This window comes from Pseudophryne corroboree, chromosome 2 (genome assembly GCF_028390025.1).
Source record: "Pseudophryne corroboree isolate aPseCor3 chromosome 2, aPseCor3.hap2, whole genome shotgun sequence".
Lineage (NCBI taxonomy): Eukaryota > Metazoa > Chordata > Amphibia > Anura > Myobatrachidae > Pseudophryne > Pseudophryne corroboree.
This window is the reverse complement of record NC_086445.1, coordinates 106,166,240-106,181,029: the sequence shown is the minus strand read 5'-3', so window position 1 is coordinate 106,181,029 and position 14,790 is coordinate 106,166,240.

Here is a 14,790-nt window from a genome sequence, read left to right as displayed (position 1 = left end):
GTTGTCGACCAAAAAGAATTTCGAAGGGTGATAGGTTAAGGGGAGACCTGGGAGTGGTTCTGATGCTGTACAAAACTAGTGGCAAAGCTTCTGGCCACGGCAATCCAGTTTCAGCCATTAATTTGCTCAGCTTGTTCTTAATAGTGCTGTTCACTCTCTCCACCTTTGCACTCGCCTGTGGATGGTACGGAGTATGCAGCTTGCTATTAATTCCCATCAGTTTGCACATGACCTGAAAGACTTCACCTGTAAATTGGGTACCCCTGTCACTTTCAATTATTCTAGGGATACCATATCTACACACAAATTCCTGCCCAATTTTCTTTGCAGTGAACGTAGCAGTATTTGTGGCAGCAGGGAACGCTTCTACCCAGTTGGAAAATACATCAATACAAACTAACACATTTTAAATTCCTACAGGGTGGTAACTGTATGAAATCGATTTGTATTACCTGAAAAGGTCCGTCTGTCAGAGGGATATGGGATGGCTCTGTTGGTATTGACTTTTTAATATTCTTCCTCAAGCAAGTAAAGCATGTCATTGCTCTCTTACCTGCATGAGAAGAGAATCCTGGCGCACACCAGTAGGCTCTTACCAGCTTTCACATACCCTCTTTGCCCAGATGAGTCAGACCGTGTGCTGCCTCAGCTAAGCTTGGAAGATATGTTCTGGGGGCCACCGGCTTACCTTGTCCACCTGTCCACAGTCCTGAGGATTCCTGGCCATACCCCTTTGACCTCCAGACCGCCTTTTCCTGTAAAGAACACAAATCTTGAATTTTAATTAATTGTTGTGTGTTGATCGTGTTAAATGTCATCAGTGATGTGATGTTCGTTTGTATGGGGGTGCTGGCTGCTGACTTAGCAGCTTCGTCTGCCCGGCTGTTATCAAGTGAAATTGGGTCTTGGTTGTAAGTATGTGCTTTGCACTTGATAACAGCCACTCTGTCTGTTTCCTGTATTGCTGTTAGAAGCCTTTTTATGTGGGACGCATGCAGTACAGGTGTGCCAGCTGCCGTCATGAAATTTCTGAGGCGCCATAGGGCCCCGAAATCATGCGCTACTCCAAAGGCGTACCAGGAATCTGTGTATATATTAGCTGACTTACCCTTGGCCTATTCACACGCTCTGGTTAGGGCGACCAACTCAGCAACTTGTGCTGAGTGCGGTGGGCCCAGGGGTTCAGTTTCTATGATACCTCTGTCGTCTACAACTGCATATCCAGTACACAAGTCTCCCGATTCTGTCTGTCTGTGGCAACTACCGTCAGTGTAGAAGGTAAAGTCCACTCCTTCCAGTGGGTTGTCACTAATGTCAGGTCTCGCAGTGAAAGTTTGGTTCAGGTAATCCATACAATCATGCGTATCGGTGTCTGCACTAAATCCTCCTTCACCATTATTCTCATCCTCCACCCTTTGTGCCTGTCCAGGCACACTTGGCAAGTAAGTTGCAGGATTTAGTGAGCTGCATCTCTTAATGGTGATGTTTACCGGGGCCATCAGTGATAATTCCCACTTTGTAAACCAAGCAGATGAGACATGTCTGGTTTGGGCTGAGTTCAGTAAGGCTGATACTGCATGAGGTGTATGAATGGTCAGGTCATGTCCTAACACTACATCCTCGCTTTTACTTACCAGCAAAGCTATCGCTGCAACACTTCGCAAGCAAGTGGGGATAGACCGCGCTACAGTGTCCAACTGTGCACTGTAGTATGCTACCGGTCTGTTGGCATCACCATGTCTCTGAGTTAAAACGCCTGCCGCGCACCCTGCACTTTCTGTACCGTACAATTCAAAGGGCTTCTCATAATCTGGCATACCTAATGCAGGTGCCTGTGATAGGCACTGTTTGAGTCTCTCAAATGCCAATTCGGACTCATCTGTGTGCGAGACCCATTCTGGTTTGTTTGAAGAGACCATTTCTTGCAAAGGTAAAGCCAGTATAGAGAACCCTGGAATCCAGTTTCGACAGTACCCACACATTCCAAGGAAAGTGCGGATCTGTTGCTGCGTTTGTGGCAGAGTCATGTCGCGAATCGCCTGTATTCTATCAGCAGTGAGGTGTCTAAGTCCTTGAGTCAAGCAATGCCCCAAATATTTTACCCTGGTCTTGCACAACTGCAACTTATCCTTTGAAACCTTGTGTCCCGTTTGGGAAAGATGAAACAGAAGCTGTTTCGTGTCTTTCAAGGACGATTCGAGTGAGTCAGAACACAACAATAAGTCATCGACATACTGTATTAGCACTGATCCACTCTCAGGTTGAAAGGATTGTAAACAGTCATGCAAGGCCTGATAGAAAATACTCGGGCTGTCAATGAAACCTTGGGGGAGACGAGTCCAGGTGTACTGTACTCCCCTGTATGTAAAGGCAAAAAGGTACTGGCTGTCAGGGTGAAGAGGGACAGAAAAGAAAGCAGAACAGAGGTCAACGACAGGGAAAAATTTTGCAGTAGAGGGAATTTGCATGAGGATGACAGCTGGATTGGGCACTACGGGGAATTGGCTCTCAACTATCTTGTTTATCCCCCTAAGATCCTGCACTAGCCTGTAACCCCTCCCCCCACTCTTTTTCACAGGGAAGATGGGACTATTGGCGGTGCTGGACGTCCTGACTAGGATGCCCTGCTGTAGCAGCCACTCTATGAGAGGGTACACTCCTAATTCTACCTCTGGCTTCAGAGGATACTGAGGGATTTTTGGAGCTATCCTACCATCTTTTACTTGTACTACTACTGGAGCTACATTTGCCATCAATCCAGTGTCTTGTCCATCTTTGGTCCAAAGGGAACCCGGTATTTGTGAGATAATTTCCTCTACCTTTGATGGACACTTGTCTATAACAGCAGAATGCGACATTAGCCTCTAGGGGGTGTCATATATCTTGCACTTCTTGAGCGTGGTTCTCAGGTATATCCAAGAAGACACCCTGAGGAGTACAATATATGACACACCGCATTTTACACAATAGGTCTCTGCCGAGTAGATTAGTCGGAGCCAATGCAGCCAGCAGGAAAGAATGTTTGGTTTGCAAGGGCCCTATCGTAATCTCTGCAGGTCTACTCAAAGGGTATTGTTGCACAGTTCCTGTTACTCCCATTGCCGAAATTGTTTTACCCGTGGTCTTTATACCTGATGTGGAATTCAACACTGACCTGGCCGCCCCTGTATCTACAAGGAAAGGTAATGGTACACCAGCTACATCAACCGTTACCTCAGGTTCACTACCAAGGCTAGCAATCAACTTCACTGGCTGCAGACTACAGGTGTGGCCCAACCCCTATTGTGTGTTGAGACCCTCCCGCAGCGCATTGGCAGCTACAATATGTGAGGGGGGTAGCTGAGACTTTAGTACCTCTTTGTTTCCCCTGCATGTGGCTCTTAATTTCTCCTAAGTGGTCCCTGATCCCAATTATGTGCATTGTAGTGTGGTTCATATCCTGGTCTAGGGGGTCGGTATACATTATGTGTACCTTTATTCCTACATTCCCTTGAGTAATGTCCTACCTTTTGACAAGTATAGCATGTTATTACACGTGACTTACCATCAGGGGTCTGGGGTTTCGGCTGATATGGCTTTGTTGTAAGTGCGTCTATACTTACTGTCATCAGCTTTCCCCCCTGTGACTCCCTGTGCTTACTGATATTCCTATCGTGCGCGATAGCGGACTCTCTCAATGCAGCCACCGAGATACCTCTCCAGTTTGGTAGAGAGGTCTGCACTCTTGTTCTCAGTGCCTCCTTCAACCCATCCATTAATACAGTAACAGCTACTTCCCTGTGATGTGCATTGTCTTTAATGTCCTCGATCCCAGTGTATCTAGCCATTTCTTGCAGTGCTTGATGGAAATATTTGGATGCCATTTCACCTTCTTTTTTTCTTATGGAGAAAATTTTATTCCATTTGACAACAGTAGGGAAATACACTCCTAGTTGCAGATTGATTTGCCGTACATTCTCCTGATTGTATTCATCAGTGAGAGGTACTTCTGCATCTAACTTACTGTCTGCTATAAATTTCGTGATGTCAATATTTGAGGGTAAACACACTCGTAGCACTGTTCGCCAATCTTTATTTGTAGGCTCATGGGCGTTACCTAACTCTTTAATGAATCTCTGGCATCCGTCTAGATCTTTCCTGGGATCGGGAAATTCAGACATAATTGACCTTAACTCTGCCCGGGACCAGGGACAATGCATGGCAGTGTTCCTGATGGGAGTTACTCCCTGATTGTCAGTTTTCCCGTTGGGGACTGCAATTACCCTGACAGGATTTAATTCAATTACATCCTTCTGGTTTGATTCTACAATGTGGGGAGCTATTGTCTTTGCATAATGTATGGTACCATACTTACCTGTGGACACAACCTCACTTATCCCTCCACTAGTGGGCCTTGCTACAACTCTTCATGGTTGGGCCGTGCCCACCTGAGTGTCCTGTATGGTGGCTGCTAGAGTGCCGATATCGTGCTGGGCTCATCTTCCTGCTCGCAGTCCTGGGGAAAATTGAAAACGGGATACAACTGGCAAGGGTTAGCGTTAGTACATTTATCAATTACTTTCCTATCCTGTACCAATGTACCATTGTCTGTAGCCACTTTCTCCCCCACAATATATGGTGGTGGTGGTGCGGTCGCCATTGTTTTCCCGCTAGGTTTGGAACCTGCTGCGCAAGCTAATTTCCTTTGCACATCCCCCTCCTGTTGCAATAAATTTAAACAATCTGTATGTCTAATATTTTGTTTTCTGGATTTTATCAGATATATCCTTATCCTTAAGTTCTGCAATACCTCTGGTTCAAAGCTGCCCACTTTAGGGAATGGTACCCTATCTTTGTCAGTCATACGTACCCATTCGGACAAAAAGTCTTCAGTGTGTGAACCACATTTTCCACACATAACAAACCTCGCTGACCCCTTGGGCCGCGGCTCTTCAACCTGACCCTGGCTACAAAAGGTCCACCGCTTGTGCAATTGGATCCCATTGCGGACTTTTTCCCTTTTTACGCAATCCCCAATGCACAATATGAATAGACGGTGAAAGTTCTTAGAGCGCTTTCACCCACTCCTCCACTGAGTACCACGACTCACTCCAATAGTGACCACCGCGTACCCAGCGAGGTCCCTATCTGGTTTCCATTTACTGGAAGTGTTAGGAGTGACTTACCTATTCCAGTGAATATACACCGCTGGAGATTTTCCTGAGAGAGACCAGCGAAAACTCCCTATACACTTATACACAAATCACGCTGCGTATGCTCTACACAGCACTACTGATACTGCAGTTCTACGCAAAAACTCGTAAAAGGGGTATCAAGTTGTGCTGTATATATCGCACCCACAAACGCGCAGTCCAATCGCACAGCGTATAGGTACTTGTTACCTATCTGCCGTACGACCACGGGTCGATGTACAAACTGCTACCTTCAGCTCGGAGCGTAATACAAAAACCTTTTTACTTCAATACTTCTCAATACTATGCACTATCACGCTCCTCTGCAAATCACCTCACGATTTGCATATTAAACCTTATACTAACGTGAGTCAGCCGCCTCACGCCACCAAGCCTCCACTTACTTGATGTACCACACGACGGGATCCCGAATTCCCTGGGTTCAAATATCCACTCACTCCTACGTTTGCTCACTCAAATACACTTTGTTTTTCTGTACAGAAAATTTTAATTCATTCAGATAGGCAGCTTTACCCCCAGAGGCAATAGAGTTTTAAACAAAAGTTTTATACTAATCTGCTTTAGAAACCGGTCAGTTTTGTGCTATTGCAGCGTGGCTACTGTCCCACCTTTTAGCTAAACGACACTATTGTGTAATTTGTACTTAGCGCCCATACTCTTACGCACTTTGCGTAAACACGCGACCGTGCGTGTCTTTTACGCTGCGTGCGCAGTCCTGTACTTTGTCCGAGACACGTGTACGAAACCGTACATCAGCAATAAAACAAATCCCACACCTTCTATGAATGTGAGCAATACTAACTATAATCGCTCACTTAACACAACACACAGTTTCTTTCTGTATAAACCTTTACAACCAGGCCAGACTGCATTTGTGCTTTACACTTACTTCCTTAAACATTTATTTTAGTTTTAACTATATAGCAACAAATGTATCCCGATTCACACAGATCTAAATGAATCTAGCAATCTGAGTTTTATGTCAACAATGTGAGAGGGTATACAAAGAGTATGGGTGCCTTTTGTTGTGTACGCTTTTGGCGCCAAAAAACAAATTCACAGATTTTTAAATAGCTTTTTTTCCTGTTTACTTTACGGGTTCTACCAGCATCTCTACAAACCATACAGAGCAGACGTAATCTAATCAGCACACAAGTAGGGTTTTTTGTGTATCCACCGACCAAGAAAAGGTTACGTAGGATACTTTCTGTCCGCCCTTTTGCTGATAGATTAAATCTGCTGTGACCTGTTAGGCAGTGAGTATGTGGAAAACCGGACAGAGCCCCCAATTGACAATGCTGATTTTTATACAGGAATGAAAAGCTATACCTAAAAACACACTTTAAATACACTTCAACATGGAGCCGCTGCGGGCGCTATATTTAATGCACAACCTGCGTACTTTTTACACCATTAGCGTACTGAGTCCCGTACCGTGTACGAACTTTGCGTACAAACGCAGCGCAGATGGTACAAAGTACACTCAGCGCGTACACACCCAGAGATACACCGCGAACCCTTAACAACTATGCATGCGATAGTAATACACTTTAAACCTTAGCAGGGAAAGGAAAACACGACACCAGATTGTAGTTAAACTACTGGGTTCCGACACCACAGCGTGTTATTACTGAAAGGGGGTTACAATGACAAAGCAATACAATACAAAAGAATAATGGCTACAGTCAATGTTACATACTTGTTTGGATTTCGCCGCGCTACCCAGTCTAGTCCTCCGTCATCTAGATAGATAACTTTGTGAGTCTTGTCTGACCAGGCCTGCAGCAGGCATATTTTATACAATCTTCCAAAACTTAACACAATGGACACTGTAATCTCTTTGTCCATTGGACACAGGGATGGTCATTTACAGTACAGGAGAGGTCATAGGTCGGTTTGAATAGGTGGGCGATGTCTGTTCAAGATGCACTTGTGGGTGGTCTCCTCTGGGTTCCCGCCGCATACTTAATGTACAGTAAATACAGTTTATATCTATATTCTGCTCCTGCACATAACTATTCGCATGAACATGCGATCTTCTTCAAACCAACACCGGAATATTACCCTTACAATACCCTACAGCTGGATACCAAACACCACCTTATAACCTTGTTCTGTCCCCTCCTATCCTGTAAAGGTGAATCCCTTTGTTCTGTTACCATTTAAACTGTTGTAACTTACTGATGTGGTGCAGGGAGACTATGTGTACATTGTGCACTATTTGGATTAAATATGTAATGTGTTTTGATAGCTTTCCATGCGTTCACAAACTCTACCGTAAATACCCATACCACGCGCCAATGCGCAGGACCGCGGGAGCGACCATACGCAAATTGCGGATATGTGCACGCACGGCAGAACAAGTACACGCGCGGAGACCATCTGTGTGTAGTTTGTACGTGATGTGTTTACTGCAATATTTTTTTACTTTGACAAAGGTTTGCAAATTCTGCTACTTAGCAGAATTTGCAATCCTTGCTGAATCAGGTCCATTGATCACAAAATTTCTTTGTACACAGTATTTGCTGTTTTTTTCTTTAGGGATTAACAGCAAAAGATGGTTGGGGATACTAACTAGTGAGCAAGCCACGCAAAGCTGCCATGGGAGAATCAGCTGGTCCTGAGATCTACACCTGCAGCATTGAGCGTTTGCCTCAGGTGTCAAGCGTCTGGTTTTTCTTTTATTGCTCGTCCTCTCCCTGATGTCACATTGAGATCATACATACCTTGGTTTCTTACTAGGGGGGTCATTCTGAGTTGATCGCTAGCTACATTTGTTCGCAGCGCAGCGGTCAGGCTAAAAAACGGCAGTTCTGCGCATGTGTGGCGCAATGCGCACACGTGATGTACGGGCACAACGAACGATGCAGTTTTGCACAGGGTCTAGCAATGCATTTCAGTCGCACTAGTTGCCGCAGAGTGATTGACATGAAGTGGGCGTTTCTGGGTGGCAACTGACCGTTTTCAGGGAGTGTTCGGAAAAATGCAGGCATGCCAGGGAAAACGCAGGCGTGGCTGGGCGGGTGTGTGACATCAAATCCGGAACTGAATAGTCTGAAGTGATCGCAAGCGCTGAGAAGGTTTTGAGCTACTCTGAAACGACACACATTTTTTTTGCAGGCGCTCTGCGATAAAAACGTTTGCACTTCTGCTAAGCTAAAATACACTCCCAGTGGACGGCGGCATAGTGTTTGCACGGCTGCTAAAAACTGCTAGTGAGCGATCAACTCGGAATGACCCCCTTGGTCACTAAGCTATACAATAGTGAAAACGGGATCCAAATTCATCCTGCTGTTTTTGTGTGATGCTGGAACGAACAGACAGATAGGCAAAAATTTTGAATGTTTTTCTCATCTTCATTAATTATAAACAGTCCCTAGAAGTATGTTTTTCTCACAGACGCAACCCTTACAGTTTTATTATATGTACAGATTATACATTGTTTGTTAAGCGCTGTTTAATATATCTACTCTATTTTCTCTTTTCTTGACAGTTGCTAAGGAAATACAGCCTTGTGTAGCACCCGAACAGACGCCTTCATTCAGCAAACATCGGATATGCTAAGCTGCTTGCAGTAGTTTTGCATATGCGAGCCTTAGTAATGCAAATGCTGGAGGAGGTGCGTAGAACACTGTATGGCACTGTATGGAGGGGTGAGGCTAAATGATGTGCATTTGCATCATTTAGCCCCGCCCCTCCAATGGACCATCAAATCGCAACACTTTGGGGGCATGGTTTAATGCTGTGACAGTCTGCACCCCAAACTGGTAAACTGTGTCTCCTAACCGTGACTTAAAAGTCTACAACTCTCTGAAATTCTAGAGTCTCCCGGACAGTCAGGGAGGGTGGGCAAGTGTACTATCATTTAGGAATTTAGCGCATAATTGGCAAGTTTATTTATCACAATTGTGAAGTGCAACGGAATATGCTGACGCTATGTAAATAAATGTTAATAATAATAACAATAATAATAATAATAATAATAATAATAATCTTTACTTCGGGAGTTCTAAGAGGGGAGATGCAGGTTACAAGTGCTGGGGACCGGATGACTCAACATCATCATGACCCCAACCCCCACATCGGAGAGAGGGGGCGTGCCCACAATATATAATGTAATTAGCAAGAAACACGTCATTGTTAAAAAAATAAAAATAAAAAATCCTCAACTTTGATCGATTCCAGGGCTGAAGATTTGCACGTCATACTGTACTGTATCTGGTCAGTAAAATGCTGCAGGGAAGTAATCCTGGAAACAGCTGCTACCTCTGATAGGTGGCACACAGCCTAGAATGTGCTATTCTTAGAGTAAGAAAATAGAAGTGGGTCAGGTTACACCCAACTTGTCATCATAATCTCCTTTAAAATCAAAATGAACTGGCTGAAGGTTAGACAGGACCCTGGTAATATATACATCTAGGTGGTTTTACAGTGCATAGCTCTTAGCATCTACTCATGTAATCTACTAAACTAACATGCCAATTACTTTCCCAGAATGTACCAGGAATGGTATCCATACAGCTATGAGCAATTATATTGGGGGTCATTCCGAGTTGTTAGCTCGCTAGCTGTTTTTAGCAGCCGTGCAAACGCTATGCCGCCGCCCACTGGGAGTGTATTTTAGCTTAGCAGAAGTGCGAACGAAAGGATCGCAGAGCGGCTGCAAAATAATTTTGTGCAGTTTCAGAGTAGCTTCAGACATACTCAGCGCTTGCGATCACTTCAGACTGTTCAGTTCCGGTTTTGATGTCGCACACCCGCCCTGCGTTTTTCCAGCTACACCTGCGTTTTTTCGAACACTCCTTGAAAACGGTCAGTTGACACCCAGAAACGCCCTCTTCATGTCAATCACTCTGCGGCAGCCAGTGCGACTGAAAAGCGTTGCTAGACCTTGTGTGAAAGTAGTTCGGCTGTTGTGAAAGTACGTCGCGCATGCGCAGAAGTGCCGCTTTTTTGCCTGAACGCTGCGCTGCGACCGAAAACAGCTAGCGGTCAACTCGGAATGACCCCCATAGTCACCTATTTTCTACAAATAAGGGTCATATTCTTCTACATACTTTGGTATTCTGAACAAAGGTTTTCTCTGTAATATAAAGCTTCATATATAATAAAATCTGCAAAAACACAAAATGATCTCAGTATTTCTACATACAGTAACTGACATTAAGTAGATTAGTGGGATACGGTCGTTGGGTCGACACAGCTTAGGTCGACAGTTATTAGGTGGACCACTGAAGGTCGACATGCATTAGGTCGACATGGGCATTAGGTCGACATGTACTAGGCCAACAGGTCAAAAGGTCGACATGAGTTTTTTTCACTTTTTTAAATTTTTTGGGGATTTTTCCATACTTGACGATCCATGTGGACTACGATTGGAACAATACGTACTAAAACATATTTTGCACTTATCACAATTTGCACATTAAAGCAGCAAAGAATGGAAGGGTGTCCCAAGAAAGGGGTGTTCCCTCACCCTCAAATGAATTTAGGAAAACGTTTTGGTATGGGGCACCTCTATTAAAGCTTCTATCATCTGGTGTCGGACCGCATGACATTATTACACAATAACCTTACAATTGACTGTGAACTAACTTAACTTATCTAGAAGTAAATGACACAGAGAAATAACGACACAGACCACTGAAATGCCATTAAAATCGGTCAACCGTTATTTATTATGATATATTTAAACTAAGTATGGTGGCAATAAGAAAGAACGGCCAGACCAACAGTGACCTTACGACTTATTGCTGCTACGCATGTCTACGACATGACTTCTTTATCTCATTGGCTTACGCCAATAAGTGCTGAGTTTCCAACTCTCTCCCCAATACACCATAATAGGGCCGGCCAGACAGCCGAGCCCCAATGACCCCCGGTAAGGAGGGCCAGAGTATACGATGTATTGGGCAAAGAGCGCACCCACAAACAGCTGCGCAATAGCCACTGTAACTGCCGTTCTTTCCCGCCACACACCGGCCTGTAAGGAGCCGGTGCCGCCACCATGCCCTGACTAACAATAACTAACTAAAACTGACCTATAAAGAACTAGGGAACTACCTTCCAACCTAAACAAATGCCCTCATCGACAAAAAGAGACGCCATCAGGTCCACTGAAATGGGCGTCCTAATAACGGGTAAGGGGCGGGGCGGGGAGGGGAACGACCTGTCCCGAAGTGAAAACCTGCAAAACCTGCCGCAGAGGGCGCAGGCCAATAGCACCCTCTGGGATCTCAGGAGAAAAGCAGGGCAAAATCCAACGGGACCCCACCGTACAAACGGTGACGAGTGGCTAAAAAAGGCTACAGGTCAAGTCCAGTCGAGGAGAGACGAAAAGACGGGCCAACGAGTCAGAGCCAAGGTACTCCCGCAGCCCGCCAAAAATGTAGCGGATGGCGAGGGCCCCCCAACACCGACCCGCCGGCACGCCATCCCGTAGGCCCACGAGTGAACTGAAAAGAAACCAAGGAGAACAAGAAAAATTTGAGGCAAACCAGAAGAAGGCCTGCCGTAAACTGGACAATTGAATCACCTGACATAGCACTTGTAGGCATTGGATTTCCATCGACCAAACGCTTTAATCTCAGTCTCAGAAAAACCCAATGAGGCGGCTGTTGTCGCAGCACTAATACGAAAGGAATGTGTACCATAAAGTGATGGCGACAATCCCAACGCAAGGATGCATTGCTTAAATACCCACCGGAATTGGTATAACGTCAAAGGTGACCCATCAAGGTGGACAAGCCACGCTCCGCCACCACGTGGCCGGGAGTCACCATACACGCGTGCCAAGGTTACGGAGCAGATGCTAGTGTTGGGGCAGGCGGGCAAGGTAATCCAATGACCACGCCCCAACTGATCCGTTTTAGAATGGCTTAATTTGCAAATTAACGCATCCGACAGCCACACATGGGACTCAAGCAAAGGAGGGGCCGCGGACTTGGAGGGGGCCACCAATTCGCCTATCCGAAAGGCTCCGTAAAAAGCCATAGCAAAGGCAAGCCGGAAAAGCAACACCTCATACTGAGAATCGCAAACGGATGGTAAGACCTCCATCAGGCGACACAGCAGCGCAACCGATATAGGACGCCTGTTGTCCACAGACACCGGGGTGCCACGAGCCCAGCCCTGCAAACAGCGTCTCACCAAAAAGCTTTTAGTTAAATCATGGCTACCCTGTAAGCGCAGAAAAAAGGAGATACCTGCCAGCATCTGGCTGACAACAGCGCGCGACCTCCCCGCTTTGTACAGACGCCAAACAAAAGCCAACAGTAGTCGAAAGGAAGGCTTACCTTCGTTTCACCTGTACGCAATGAATGCCTCTCATCGATGGAACGCCGCCCGATATTTCACCAGCGTGGCTGGAGCCACCGACTGACTGGCCAAAGCAGTTATCCCAGCCATATAACCTGCCAGCAATGAGAAGCGCATATGTCACCCGTAAGCGCTGCAGCAGGGGCCAACGCGCGAAACCGAGCCCACTGTTGTCTGGAGAGAGCATCGGCAATGCTGTTGTCAACCCCTGGGACGTGCCGCGCAACTAAGTGAACATTCAGACGCAAACAGAGCAAGACCAGGCGGGCCAACAAGCGAAGAACTGGAAGCGAGAAAGATCGCTGCCCATTGATCGCCTGAACCACGCCCAGATTGTCACACCAGAAGACTACGTGCTGGTCTTTGATCCGCTCCCCCCACAGCTCCAATGCAACGACAATGGGAAACAGTTCCAGCAACAAAAGGTTGCGGGTTAAGCCCTGCCGGAACCAGGAGACCGGCCACGGGGCAGCGGACCAAGCACCATCGAGGTACGCACCGTATCCCCAGGAACCCGACGCGTCGGTGAACAACTGGATACCTGGGCTGTGGACCGCATCAGACAGCCAAATGGCTACGCCATTAAACTCATGCAGAAAGACATCCCAAACTCACAGGTCCCTGCACTTCTCGGATGACAATCTAATGAAGTGATGCGGCTTACGAGCGGCAGACGTCGCCCGCTCCAATTTGCGACAAAAAATTCTACCCATGGGAATGACCCTGCATGCAAAATTGAAAAGACCGAGAAGGGATTGGCACTGGCGCAAGGTAACCTTGCCCCCTGCCAATGCCCGCTCAATACACACACGCAGCTTGGCAACTTTGTCTAAGGGCAATCACCAGCATCCCGCCTCAGTATCCAGTTCGATGCCTAGATACGAGAGGCGGGTGCAAGGACCCTCACATTTATCCGGAGCGATTGGTACCCCGAACTCGGAAAAAAGTGCTTTCAAGGAGAAGAGCAGCCGAGCACACCTGTCCGAGCCACAAGGCCCGATGCACAGGAAATCGTCCAGATAATGTGCGACTTCCGGTTCCCCCGTCCCAGCGCAAACGCACCAATGGAGAAATGAACTAAATGCCTCGAAAAAAGCACAGGAGACTGAGCAACCCATGGGTAGGCATTTGTCGATGTAAAAAACGTCATCCAGCCTAAAGCCCATGAAACGAAACGAATCAGGTTGCAATGGCAAAAGTCGAAATGCAGATTCCACATCAACTTTACCCAATAACACATGGGGGCCCGCTGCCCGGAGTAATTTCAAAGCGTCATCAAACGATTGATACGTAACCGAGGATAGCGCCTCGGGGATCGCATCGTTAACAGACGCGCCATGGGGGTAAGACAGGTGCTGGATTAGCAGAAATTTGCCAGGAGTTTTCTTAGGGACCACTCCAACTGGGGATAAAACCAAATTCGGCAAAGGGGGTGCCGCAAAGGGGCCGGCCATGCGTCCCAGCTGCACTTCCTTGGCCACTTTACCTTGCAGAACGAGGGGAAGCTCTCTGGCCGAGCGCAATTTCCGAGGAGCTGGATAAGGGACCTCGCCGCTAATGGGGAGGCAAAATCCCTCGGTAAAACCTTGCAGCAAAAATTGGGTCTGAGGGCGAAGTGGGTACCAAGTAAGCCATTTGCGCATGGTGTCCAGCCGGACAGGGGAGGGGGCTTTATTTAGCACTAGTAACGCCGATGGATCTGCCACCTGGACCCGCACCGGCAGGCTTGGGACATTCCTTAGCGGGGTGGGAGGCTCCGCAGCGCAGGCAGCTGTGCCGGAAGCGACATTTGGACCCAGATCCGCAATTGGCGTTGTTAAAGGCAAAAAAACGACCTTTGGACCCTCGTCCGGCGGTGGCCCGAAAGGAGCCCCTAGTGGACGTGTTAACGGGCTGGGCCATAGAGGCTTCCGGAAGCTCGAGGGAGCCCTCCGTAACCTCAAGCCATACTTCCACATCTTTGACACCGAAAGCCAGGAAATGGAGACCGTGCTGTTTACGCCTGAACTCGGTGTTGTACCGAAGCCAGGCAAGAGGCCTGTTAGAGAGGAATAGACCATGAATCATGTGCAGGTAGAGCACGATGTTCATGGCCTCTTCCGGGCAAGTCTCCAGGTAAAAGGCTGCAAATGTATAGAACCCCTTGAGCCAGTTAACATAGGACCGATATGCGTCCTCACCTATCCCGCTCTTTTTCTTGACCGCCACCAAAGCCTTGCGGGACTTGGATGTTAATGCGAAGACATCCACGTAAGACCCGCTATTGATACGATCCCGTATG